General features: G+C 43.9%; 1 long non-coding RNA gene across 1 annotated transcript in view; it reads left to right on the top strand.

The window, feature by feature from the left end:
• The window catches only part of LOC137352378 (uncharacterized), a 70,818-nt gene that overhangs the window by 17,450 nt on the left and 40,400 nt on the right, over nt 1-12,968 (top strand). Inside the window, exon 2 of the long non-coding RNA XR_010969694.1 lies at nt 5,206-5,375. This is a non-coding gene — a long non-coding RNA (uncharacterized lncRNA). The remainder of the gene's footprint in view (nt 1-5,205; nt 5,376-12,968) is intronic.

Raw genomic sequence — 12,968 nt, 5'->3', positions numbered from 1 at the left:
CAGATAGTGGCAAGTTTAAATATTGGTTGAATGTTCAGAATGATGATCAAGATGTGAGTTCCATGGACTGGCAGAATGGGGTGAAAGACTGGAGAGTAAAAGGAAAGTACAGTGCAAGTACTGATAGTGGGTCCTGAATTGACTCTTGTGTCAGAAAACAATTATGTACCAGAGAAAGAGCCTCTGCTAGTGCAAGAAGGAGATCTCATGGTAGTAGTCCTGACAGACAGAAAATTGCAAGTCGAGACCATAGCTTAAATAGATTACATAATGAAATAAAGGCCACAGAACTGTCTCAAAACAGGACTAGAAGAAGTCGGTTCTGATGGACGGTCACAGACCTGAAACGTTAACTCTGTTTCTCTCTCAACAGATGCTGCCAGATCTGCTGAGTATTTCCAGCACTTTCTGTTTTTATTAAGGAAGAAGTCGTCATCATGGTCATGAGGTTTTGGTGCCTGCTAATAAACTTGAGGATAAACTAATGGCTGAGATTTTTCCCTCGGCGGACGGAAGCCATCCACCGACAGAAAAGTCAGTGGCGAACCCGCTTCCACCTGGCCTGGGAAACGATCCGCATTTTGCAGATCCCCAGCCTTTAATTGTTCTGAGGCAGGACTTCCACCTGTTTGAGGCAGGAAGTCCCGCCTAATAGAGCTGCCAGCAAATCAGCAGGCCAGCAGCTTTTAGTCCCAGCAGCGCCACCGGGAATGGCAACCACTGCTGGGATTGCACCCCAGTTCCGTGAAGAAGGTGTCGGGGAACCCCGGAACCAAGGTAAGTTTTTGTTGCCTCGCCAGGGATGATCAGTCGGGCCCTGGCGAGGCAAGGGTGGTTGATTGGGGGGTTGGGGGGGCGTGTTGGGGGTGGTTGGTGCAGAGGGGGTGGCCCTCCATCGAGCACAGGGTGCCCGATCATAAGGGCACACCCCCAGGCCGCCAGAGAGCTGCCTGCTTTTGTCAGGTGGCTTCTCTCAGGCCTGGGCCACCCGTTTGCCAACAGTAAACTCCCTGTGGCGACGGGCGGAGGCCCTTAAGTGGCCATTAAGTGGCCACTTAAGGGCCTTGATTGGCCTGGGGCGGGTGGGCCGTTTTTCACCGCTGCCGCCTTGCATAAAGTGGCGGAGGAGATGGGAGCGGGTCAGGAAGGGCCCCCCCCCGAGCCTCCAGCTCCATTTTATGCCTCACCCCACCACCGTCCTGCTCTTTGGGGCGGCATAAAATCCGGCCAATAGCAGGGGAAATATGAAGGGAATTAGATAGTTGGAGAGATTTTGGAGTTTATTCTGAGGTACCAGATAAGGGGCATCCAACTTTGTAGCATAGATGGATTTGTACTGAAAAAGTGCTTGCAGGTTGGACTGAGAAGGCTAAAGCAAGGCTAGTTGCTCGGGATCTTGAAGAGCGACTGAGTGATACAGATGTTAGAGTGGACTCTCCCACAGCTGGAAAAGTAACTTTGAAAATCTTGTTAGCTATTTCAGCCACTTACTGGTGGGTGTGTAGATCAATTGACATAAAAGCTGCATTTCTGCAGGGTGACATTTTTCAGAGAGAAACGTTTCTGAAACCACAGAAAAAGGCAGCACCTGCAGAAGGAAAACTATGGAAACTAAACAAATGCATCTATGGTCTGAACGATGCTTCCAGGGTGTGAAATTTTTTGGTGAGATCTGTTTTGTTGAAAAGCGGATGTGTTCAACTAAAAGCAGATCCCACGATGTTTTATTGGTATCATAAAGGAAAACGTTCAGGCATTTTCATGATCTATGTTTATGATTTCTTATGGGGTTGTACTGCAGATTTGAGAAATATGTTATTAATAAAAGAGTCATTTACGGCACAGAAGGAGGCCAATTGGCCCATTGAGTCCATGAGCGTAGAATGTAAAATTGGGAGTCAAACTTGTGGGACTTTAAAATATATTGGTTTAGACATTAAACAGAGTAGGTCTAGAATAACTTTAAATGAACAATCCTATTAGAGTGTTATTCCCTTCCCAGTTGTTCATTCTAGGTTCTCACAGAAAGATGATGTTATATCGAAAGAAGAGACAGAGCAATTGTGAAGCATGATTGGTCCATTGAACTGGTTAGCAGTCAGACTGGACCAGATGCTAGTTTTGATGTGTTGAGTTAAGTACTACAATGAAACACCCTAAATTTGAGAATGATTTAGCGGCAAATAAAGCATTTACAAAAATTAAACCTGGAGAAATGAATACTTATGTTTCCAGCCTTAGGTGAACCAAAGAACATGAAATTAGTCAGTTTAAGTACTTTCGTTGCTGAAACACTGGTTCTTGTGAAAGCACTGGATATGGGATGCTATTTGTCAAATACCTTGAGTGAGATTCTGTACAATGGGTGTGCTGAATGTACATAGATAATTGTTCATTGTTGGATAATGTACACTCTATGAAAAGTGTGAGTGAAAAAAGGTTACAGATTGACCTTGCTGGCTTGAAACAAATGCTGTAGAGAAAGGAAATCTCAAATTAAATGGGATGATGCAAGTCATCAAATGTCTGATTGTTTTCCAAAAAGAAATGCATGTATGAAGAAATGGTTTGGGCTCCTAGAGAAGGGGCATTTCGCAATATAATGCTTTGTACAGTATATGGAATTTTTTGATTTAAGTTGTTTTGAAATTTTGATTGTATATATTAACTCTAATTTTGATTTAATGAGAGAAGGGAATTTGCTAATTGTATATTAATTGTGTTTAATTGTAAGAAATCCAGGCAGGAAAGCAATGGCAGTTGATGGGACTGATTAAAAGTCATGCAAATGCTCCAATAAATACTCAGTTCCCACAGCTGTATTCTTACTACTAGTGGGAAAGGATTTTTTCACAGTACTGTGCAGTGAGGTTACTTTCTACAGTTTGGAGGTTTGCTGAACCTTATCATGATGGGTAGTGCTTTGAATAGTTTAGACTAGACCACACAAGGAACAAGATTACCATCAGCAGCAACAGGCTCTTATGGAAAGCCTGGCAGCTGGGCAGCAGAGACGGGAGCAGCAGAGGGGTGCAGCTCACAGGAGGAACTATCTGCAAAACAGGATCTACGGCCAGAGGCTGAGCTTCCTTGACCTCTTGGAAGAGCAGTTCTTCTTCCAGAGGCTCAGATTGTCACATCAGGTGGTGACAGACATCTGCAGTCTTCTAGAAGACCAGTTCTCTGCTGGATCTGGGTGGCCATACATTGTCAAAGTGACAACCGTTCTCAACTATTTTGCCTCCAGGTTCTTACAGGACTCTGCCAGAGACGTGTTCAAGATCTCCCATTTGGCATGCACAAATGCATAAGGCAGGTCACTAATGGGTTGTTTGCCAGGACTGGTAATTATGTGAACTTCATCTGCAATAATGCTGGTCTGAATGATCGTGTGCTTGGGCTTGCATATTTGGCGAGCTTCCCCATAGGTGGCAAGCAAGGCACCCACTGATCAACTGCAAGGGCGTTTGTCAACTGCAAGGACTTGAACTCCCTCAACATGCAGCTGGTGCACAACCACAAAAAGGTATTTATGCAGGTGTATGCAAGACTCACATGGAGCTGACATGAAGCTGTAATTCCTTTCAATTTATATCTTTTCATTCATCATCAAGCAAGTGAAAAGGTGAGTTGTCAGCCAGCACCTAAGAATAGTTCAACACAAGAAACTGGTGCAAAGTAATAAACTGTAAGTAATTCTCCTAAAGAACAGAAACTACATAATGTAACATATTCTCAAACTCCCCTGTGTATACCCTTGTGCAACTGCAAAGTTTTCTTCTTCTTCCTACTGCTCCTACATGGTGCAACTCCTGTGGCTTCACCAGAGGTCGAAGCAGGCTGCTCAGATCCCTGCTCTGACTGCTGAGATGCTCTTGGCCAATGACATTTGGGTTTTGGAGCCTGTGAGGGCCCTACCAAGGACTGTTCCACCTGCAGAGGCAGGCTCACCCATCAGGAGGTGAGCCAGTATGTCGGGTACTGACAGGCTGGGGAGCAACGTGTGAGAAGTGGAAGTGCTTTGAGTGGTGTTCCCACTTCCATGTCCCCTATTGTTATCATTGGTCTCATGGGCAGAGCAGTTCACTTCTACCATTGTCCTGGAGAGCAACTTGGTGCAGATCAGTCACATACTGTAAGCCCAAGGTATTTGTCATCCTATTTAAGACATTTTGGCATCCAGCATGTGCACAACCATGTCAAGGCATTTATGGACTCATTTGATTGCTGCGATTGATGTTCCACGGAGTTGACCACTCTATTCATTCAAGGAGACATTGTCGCAATGCCCTGCAATATCAACTCAAACATGCTTGAGGCAAACTCCTCCATTTTTTTCTGCAATCAGTTAGTATGCTTGGAAGGCCTGTCAGTATATCACACATTTTCTGCTGCTTGTCAATGATTATCTTTTTTATCGATATCTCCGGAATACAGCATCAGCTAAGCAGAGCTCGGAAAGGGCTCTGTCATCTGAAGCGGACTCTGCACAGCTGTCCCTTCCATCTCTATCTGCTCTTGCTCATTTATTAAGTGTGAGTCACAGATGAAAGTCCAACTATTTGCCTTGCTGGGCCCACCAAAGTGTGCTTATCTGTGCTCATCATGGTAAGCATGAGTCCTGTGACAGTGCACCCTCAGAAAGAACAAGCTTCTCTGATAATTTGTCAATCATGAACTGCTGATGGCCACATGAAGGCTCTGGTGGAGAGAAAAGATATAAATCAGCACTGGCAAGGTAGGAATGTTGCAACTTATCATTATGAAGATGATCATATTTTACTCGCTGATGAAACCATGTCAACAAAACTGAGTGTCGTATGACATGTGTGTGCATTATAATTCATTCCATCACTAGGTAGCTGGGAGATCCCAACCCCCCATCTCTGAAGGACAGGGAACTATGATGCCACTGATCTCCAATGCTCTCTCCTCTAGAGTTATCAGTTGTGAGGCCACAACTTTCCCTTTTCATAGAGTGTACATTATCCAACAAAGAACAATTATCTATGTACACTCAATGGGTATACTATCTTCAGTACATCCATTGTACAGAATCTCACTCAAGGTATTTGACAAATAGCATCCCATACCCAGTGCTTTCACAAGAACCAGTGTTTCAGCAGTCAAAGTACTTTTAACAGCTATTTTTATTTTCTTAACTTCCCACGCTAAAGGACAATATTTTCCATTTTCACCCATCAGAAATATTATGAAACTAGCTACACTGGAATACCCATCTGGAAGATGAACATTGGAGCATCACTAAAAATGGTTCGGAAGGGCAGGGGCATGCACCAAAACCTGGAAGAAGCGAGTAGCCAGGATACACCATAAACTGAGCATGTGGGAGCAGCAATCTGTCTCCATTTTGGGTAAGAACTTGGTCATCAGGTATGAGGCGCTTATGTTGTTGCTGTATTGGTGCAGGTCTGGCTCATACCCCACTCCTGTGCCGTAGCGGTCACCCGAGCCATTTTCCACTTTATCTGGATATCCAAAACGGACCGGGTCCGGAGGGACACAATGTTCAAACCTCTGCATAAGGGCAGGAAAAATGCACCCAATGTTGCCCACTTCCTAATGGCCACTTTCGTGTGCAGCTGCATCAAGCTGTGCATAGAGCCCCAGTACACAAACACCAAGTGTCACTACGTGCTGAGGTTCTGTCTGTACCCGGTATTGCGAAGGATGGGTCTGGTCATACTGTCGTGGAATGCTCCATCCAGTTGGACTGTGCCGTACCATCTATCCTTTGTGAAAATGTTTCTGCGGAAAAACACCTTTGACCACCAATCCATCAGGCAGTGGTTTGCACAGAATGCCCTCGAGGCCCTACGGGAAAAGGAGATGGTGGATCCTGTTGGATGGTTCCCCGAGCAGACTGCCAAAGTCATTTGGCAGAATGTCTCATCACCAGAACTTTCAAACAAGCACCAAGACGTAGCTTGGCCAGGTGGTGAGAAGGGCCCTCCCCATCAGATCCTTCCTGCTCGTCCGGAGTCTCACCCCCTCCCCACGCTGCCTTCGAAGTGACTGTGGTGGGGAAGAGACTGTTGCCCACCTCCTTCTGGAATGTGTCTTTGCAAATCAGGTGTGGAAAGAGATGCAGTGGATTTTGTCGAGGTTCATCCTGAGCAGCTCTGTAACACAGGAGTCTGTGCTCTACGGGCTGTTCCCAGGGACACACACCGAAATAAACATCAACTGATGCTGGAGAAGCATCAATTCAGTGAAAGACGCTCTTTGGTCTGCCCGAAACTTGCTGGTCTTCCAGCGCAAAGAGTTGTCCAAATGTTGCAGACTGTCACATCCCAAGGTCCACGACTACATGCTGAGGGACGCATTAAAGCTTGGGGCAGCCGCTGCAAAGGCTCAATGGGGAAAGACCACTGTGTAAGGTCCTCCCGCCATAGTGAACTGAGGGGCTGGGTCCATGGAAAACCCCTCAGGCTATATACACCAAATATGCTGTAAAATGTACATGGCATGTAAAATTGAATGGAAGGGTTGTGAGGCAATTCACTCCTGTATTGAAGAAAACTGATTTCCTTTGCACTTTTTGGAATGTCAACTTGGTGCTGGTTTGAACTGTGTTGTAATGTATTTTTTTACAGGTTTTAATGAATAAAGTATCTCTAAGATTGTTGCTGTACTGTCTTAGCAGCCCGGGATCTGGAGCTGCAGAGCCTGGTTAGCAGCTGACAAGATTTGTGTTCGATTGCCTGCTATGAATCACCCTGCCCCTGTCACGAGGCAGGTCTGTGTGCAGTTTGCAAGCGTACACAGAACTCTGCTTCCAGACATTACATTTTAAATGTTTTATGAACTTGCGCAGGAGCTGACCAAGACCACTTTTTAAACCCAGTCTGACACCACACTGAAGTTACGCTGTGTGCGGTGTCAAACCCAAGTGGTGATAATTATCATGTGGCTTGCACATGATTAAAATCTAAGTCATCTTTGTAACTTTCCCTCAAAGCTTTTTCAACAGAGGCAGTGAGTTCTTATCTTGCTGTTGCTGAGTTCTGACCTAAATCCACACTTAAAATCTTCATGTGTTTAATAGTCAGACAAGTAAAACCTCAGTGACATTTTCTAATTACTTTAGTACAATCTGAAGCCAGTAATTTAATCTGTTGTAATGGCTATCTGTCATGTGCTCATTTTTTCCTGTTTTATACTCTCCAGAGACAGTGCAGATTGCATTCAAATATTACTTGTGATTTACATTTGGCTAGGATATTGGATTTCTAGATTATAATATTAGTGACAGTTTCTTCCAAGTATACAGTGTGCATATAACAGCCAAAATCTGACAAAAGTACAGTCACTGATGAAAATAAGTTATCTGTACCTCCTATTAGATGCCAACCTGACTTATCACTGCCTGCAGAATCTAGATTCAATTGATTTTGTTGTTAAAGAGGAGTATGACATGCCAGATGGCCTAGCAGGAGCCTTTATATATTGTGCAAAACCTACTGAACCTTGAAATTAAACAAACACTTACCCAGCACTAACAGATCCATTGATCTGCATTGAATGCACTGATGTATTCGATGATGTTTTGCATCAAGAATTACCTGTAACGAGCAGATCTGCTTGATAGCGCTTGGAGTTTCCTATTGATTCTGTTTACATCATGATCAGTAGCAATTTTAAAACAGAAATAATAGGTCGTAAAGCCTTTTGTTTTATTTCTCCATTCCCTCCTCAGAAATGGAATTAATTAAGCAGAATTAAATCCATTCATTATCATACACAGAAAGTGAAGTAATAAAGCTTCTTATAAGCATGCCATGTCAAAAACGATCACCGTTGGACCTGAATAGGGGTGGTCCTGCTTACTCATTATCATAAGTTGCCTCAACCCGAGAACCACAACATTCCTAGTCAAAGTAATGTCTAGAAACCTAGATCTATCTATATACTCTTCCTGCAAACACCATGCAATGAAAATGTATAATGGCTTCATAAAATATAAATGCAATTGTATGTTCAATAAAAAAAAATGAACCATTAAGCAAAAATATTAGCAATACAAATGCAGTACTTAAAGGTAAATCAACCCAGCTAACTATCTGGTGTTAAACTTATTGGGATTGAAGGCAGACAAGTCCCCAGGGCCTGATGGCCGACATCCTAGGATCTTAAAGGAAGTGGCAGCGGAGATAATGGATCCATTGGTTATAATATTCCAAAATTCCCTGGATGCGGGGAAGGTTCCAGTGGATTGGAAAAATGCTAATATAACGCCCTTATTCAAAAAGGGAGGGAGGCAGAAAATAGGAAACTATAGACCAGTTAGTTTAGCATCTGTCGTTGGGAAATTGTTAGAATCCATTATTAAGGAAGTAATAACAGGACATTTAGAAAGTCAAAACGCAATCCATCAGAGTCAGCATGGATTTATGAAGGGTAAATCATGTTTGACTAATTTGCTAGAGTTCTTCGAAGATGTAACAAATAAAGTGGATCATGGGGATCCTGTAGATAAAGAAGAACAAAGAACAAAGAACAGTACAGCACAGGAACAGGCCATTCAGCCCTCCAAGCCTGCGCCAATCTTGATGCCTGCCTCTATTCCCATCCTTTTCATGTATTTATCAAGATGCCTCTTCAACGTCTCTATGGTACCTGCTTCCACTACCTCCCCCAGCAACAAGTTTCAGGCACTCACCACCCTCTGTGTAAAGAACTTGCCTTGCACATCCTCTCTAAACTTTGCCCCTCTCACCTTAAACCTATATCCCCAAGTAACTGACTCTTTCACCCTGGGAAAAAGCTTCTGACTATCCACTCTGTCCATGCCACTCATAACTTTGTAAATCTCTATCATGTCGCCCCTCCACCTCCGTCGTTCCAGTGAAAACAATCCGAGTTTATCCAACCTCTCCTCATAGCTAATGCCCTCCAGACCAGGCAACATCCTGGTAAACTTCTTCTGTACCCTCTCCAAAGCCTCCACATCCTTCTGGTAATATATATATATTATATATACAGATGTAGTATATCTGGACATCCAGAGGCATTTGATAAGGTGCCGCACAAAAGGTGAATACACAAGGTAAGATCACATGGAGTTGGGGCAATTTATTAACTTGGATAGAGGATTGGCTAACCATCAGAAAACAGAGAGTCTGGACAAATGAGTCCTTTTCTGGTTGGCAAGATGTAACTAGTGGGGTGCCACAGGGGTCGGTCCTTGGGCCCCAACTATTTACAATCTGTATTAATGACTTGGATGCAGGGATAGAAGGTACGTAGGTAGTCAAATTTGCAAATGACACTAAATTAGGTGGGATAGTAAGTTGCAATAAAGAAATAAGAAATTTACAAATGGATATGGATAGGTTAGGTGAATGGGCCAAAATTTGGCAGATGGAGTTTAATGTGGCTAAGTGTGAAGTTATCCATTTTGGTCAGAAGAATAGAAAGGCAAATTATTATCTAAATGGAGAGAAACTTCAGAGTGCTTCGGTGCAGAGGGATCTGGGTGTCCTCGTGCATGAATCACAGAAAACTAGTATGTAGGTGCAGCAGGTAATAAGGAAGGCAAATGGAATTTTGGCATTTATTGCTAACGGAATAGAGTATAAAAATAGGGAAGTGTTGCTACAGCTGTACAAGGCATTAGTGAGACCGCACCTGGAGTATTGTGTACAGTTTTGGTCCCCTTACTTGAGGAGGGATGTAGTTGCATTGGAGGCAGTTCAGAGTAGGTTCACTAGATTGATTCCAGAGATGAGGGGTTTGTCTTATGAAGAGAGATTGAGCAGTTTAGTCCTTTACTCTCTGGAGTTTAGAAGAATGAGAGGAGATCTAATTGAGGTATATAAGATGATTAAGGGGATTGACAAAGTAGACGTAGAGAGGATGTTTCCTCTGGTGGGGCAATCTAGAACGAGAGGTCATAGTTTTAGGATAAGGGGTAGCAGATTTACAACAGAGATGAGGAGAAATTACTTCTCTCAAAGGGTCGTGAGTCTGTGGAATTCACTACCCCAGATGAGATCAGCCATGATCGTATTGAATGGCAGAGCAGGCTCGAGGCGCTGAATTGCCTACTCCTGCTCCTAGTTCTTATGTTCTTATTAAAAATGCTGGTCAACTTCCCAACTAGAAGCTGTGACAGGACCTGGGTGTTTAAGTGGCAGTGTTGGGGGTGGGGGGGGGGGGGTGGGGGTTATGGGTGCAACATATCTGGGGTGAGAGTGTAGTAAAGGCTGAGAGTGTGGTTTAGGGTGGACCTGAACCTTCAGGGACTGACTGTGGGAATAGAGTCAGTCCGGTACCCAATGGAGATCAATCATGGACAGTTGATGACAGCAAATCATGAGAAATGGCGACCAGGACCAATAACAGGAGAGACTGGTAGTCATGTAATTCCAATTGACTAATAAGATTGCTAGAAATAGACAACCAGAAATTGGCAGAGTAATATTTGTTTTAATAGTATACATCTAGCTGCGTTCCTGTCTATAATTTACAAAAATTCTTGTGTACTGCACACACTACCTATAAACATTTTTGTTTCACTTTTTACATCACTTTTTATTAGCTGAAAGTCAAGCAGCAGAGGAAACTAATATAAATGTAAAAAGTCATATCTTATAATATCATGATTAAACTTAACTATAAAGTTATCATTTGTGTCTTTGAATATCTTCATTAATAGTTTTCTTTTGTTTAAAATCAAAGTCTTTCTCAAAAGCTGGATCTTGGACTTGATAGCTGTACGAAAAACCATCAACCTGCCAACTGATAGGAAATTCAACTGTCTGAGCACATACAGTGCACATATTTCTATTTTTTTCTATCAATATACATCTACCTGTATCTCAATCTATAACGTGATCATTTTTACGTAGAACATCCACAACATATAAGGGTGAAAGTTATTTCTGTCACACTTTCACCATCATAACTTATTGACTGTCTCAAAGTTAAACAGTAGCAGAAAAAGTACATATTTCACAATGACATGATTAAATGTACCAATTAAATGGTCTTTTTGTCATTTACTTGAAGGTCTCAGCTTGTCCCAAATGCTTGGACTTAGATTTGATGCATTTGCCCAGAGCCTTGTTTCTGTTCAATGATAGATTCTGCAAGTTGAGCATGTACGATGTGTTCATTTTCTCAGGATGTATCAGTTGGCTGATAAAATGTTTCTCTTCATCTTACATCAGTGTCTGTCTTGTAGCTTTTTCAAAATGATCTGAAGAAAAGCTAAAGGAAATATTTGAAAAACTTCATTCAGTAAAGTTTATTTGACATTTTTTTAGAGCAGGCTGTGAGAGAACAAGAGAAAAAGTGTCTGCCTTCAAACAATTTATGTGGCTTTTATGTTTAAATTACTTGCAGTTTTTTTAATGCAGTTGGTGTATTTTTGAAAATGATTTGAATACAAACAAGATGATGAATTTGATTAGGGTTTGAAATAAATTTTTAAATAAAAACTATTAACTTGTGTTTTAGAAAATATGTCAAACTGAGTGAAAGAGAAATAGAAAAAGGTACAGAAAGAGATAAACAGAGACGGAGGGCTGAATTTTTCCCTCCCGCCCAGGTCCCGACGTCAGGCCCGAAAGTGGGGGGGCCTTCACGTGCAGGCGGTGGACGGCTGAGTAAATAAAATTACAACAGCGCCAGCCAATTAACTGCCGGCAGGTGCGAGATCCGCAGTCCACAGCGGTCAATGCGGCATCAGGTCATGCCACAGTAAGTGCTGATGCCATCTGAAGAGCTGCCAGCACTTCCTGAGAATATGAACGAACAATTGGAGAGGCAAACAAAAGATTCCAGCCACAGCAGCATCCCAAGGTGCCCCCACAGTTTAATGATGCCTCCCTTTATGTTCGTCCCAGACTGTGCAGGCACAGGGGGGGGTCCTCTTCCCCCAGGATGGGTGGAGGAGACCAGCCTCCCAAAGCAAACAAGCCTGGATGGAGATTGCAGAGGAGGTCAGCAGCCGTGAGGTCGCACCACCACCCCGCACCCCACCCCCTCAACCACCACACCTGGTTCTAATGCCAGAAGAGCATGAATGATCTCCTGCACTCTGCCTAGGTGAGTGCAGAACACAGTGCGAACCCCTCAGCCTAACAAGTGTTAAGGGGTTCAAGTGAGATTGCCAACAAGGGTTTTCCCACTCAGGCATTGTCAATGCCCAGGCAGCAACACTGGCTGTCAGAGGCATGGCAGTCTTGTTGTGAAGGGCCCCAGTCAGACACGGAAGACAACTGTGCCATGGCTGTTGAGTGGCAGCATGCAGGAGGCATGTTGGTGCCTCAATCATGGCTAGGCATGCTGCCACCTGCTCAGGCATTGTGCTTGTCTATGCCAGGCATCTAACTATGCTCCTTCTCTGTACTTGCAGGAGAAAACCACACATAACTCCAGAGAAAGTGCAAAGATGGGTGGAGGTCTTAGCTTTCTGCAGATGCTGACACCAATGGAAGAGGAGGCCCTGCAGATTTGAGGACCACTGGCGGGCCATTCCATTGCCGATGGTGAGACTGGAGTCGGGAGAGTGAGTGGCCCAAGGCCTGGCAGGAGATTGTCTCTGAATTAAGGGAGGAATGGTGCTCCTCTACCCAGAACTAGTGGTCCTGAGCACCAAAACAGGGGCAGTCTCAAGGGTACGTTGACATTTCTGTAACCCAATAACTACCCTTCTCTCTCATGCAGGTCAAAGTCAAAAGCAGCCACGAGCCATGACCAGGGGACTGTCGTCCACCTCTGGGGAGGAGGAGAGGGCCTCAGAGGGTGTCACACCATTCCCCCGCACCCTCCACCAGATACTCTCACCTCAGTTGGTATGTGCAAGTGTTTAGATGTAGGGCTACAACCTGGTGAGCACAGCACACATGCGCCAGAACAGCTGACAGAGGCTGTGACAGCCCAGGACACTGACTCTCGGAGAACTGCGGGAAGCCAGGGTGATGCTGAGCCTCAGGATG

Source organism: Heterodontus francisci, chromosome 3 (assembly GCF_036365525.1).
Source record: "Heterodontus francisci isolate sHetFra1 chromosome 3, sHetFra1.hap1, whole genome shotgun sequence".
In the NCBI taxonomy this organism is placed as follows: domain Eukaryota; kingdom Metazoa; phylum Chordata; class Chondrichthyes; order Heterodontiformes; family Heterodontidae; genus Heterodontus; species Heterodontus francisci.
Note: the sequence above shows the minus strand (reverse complement) of the source record. Positions and strands in the feature narration are given on the sequence as shown.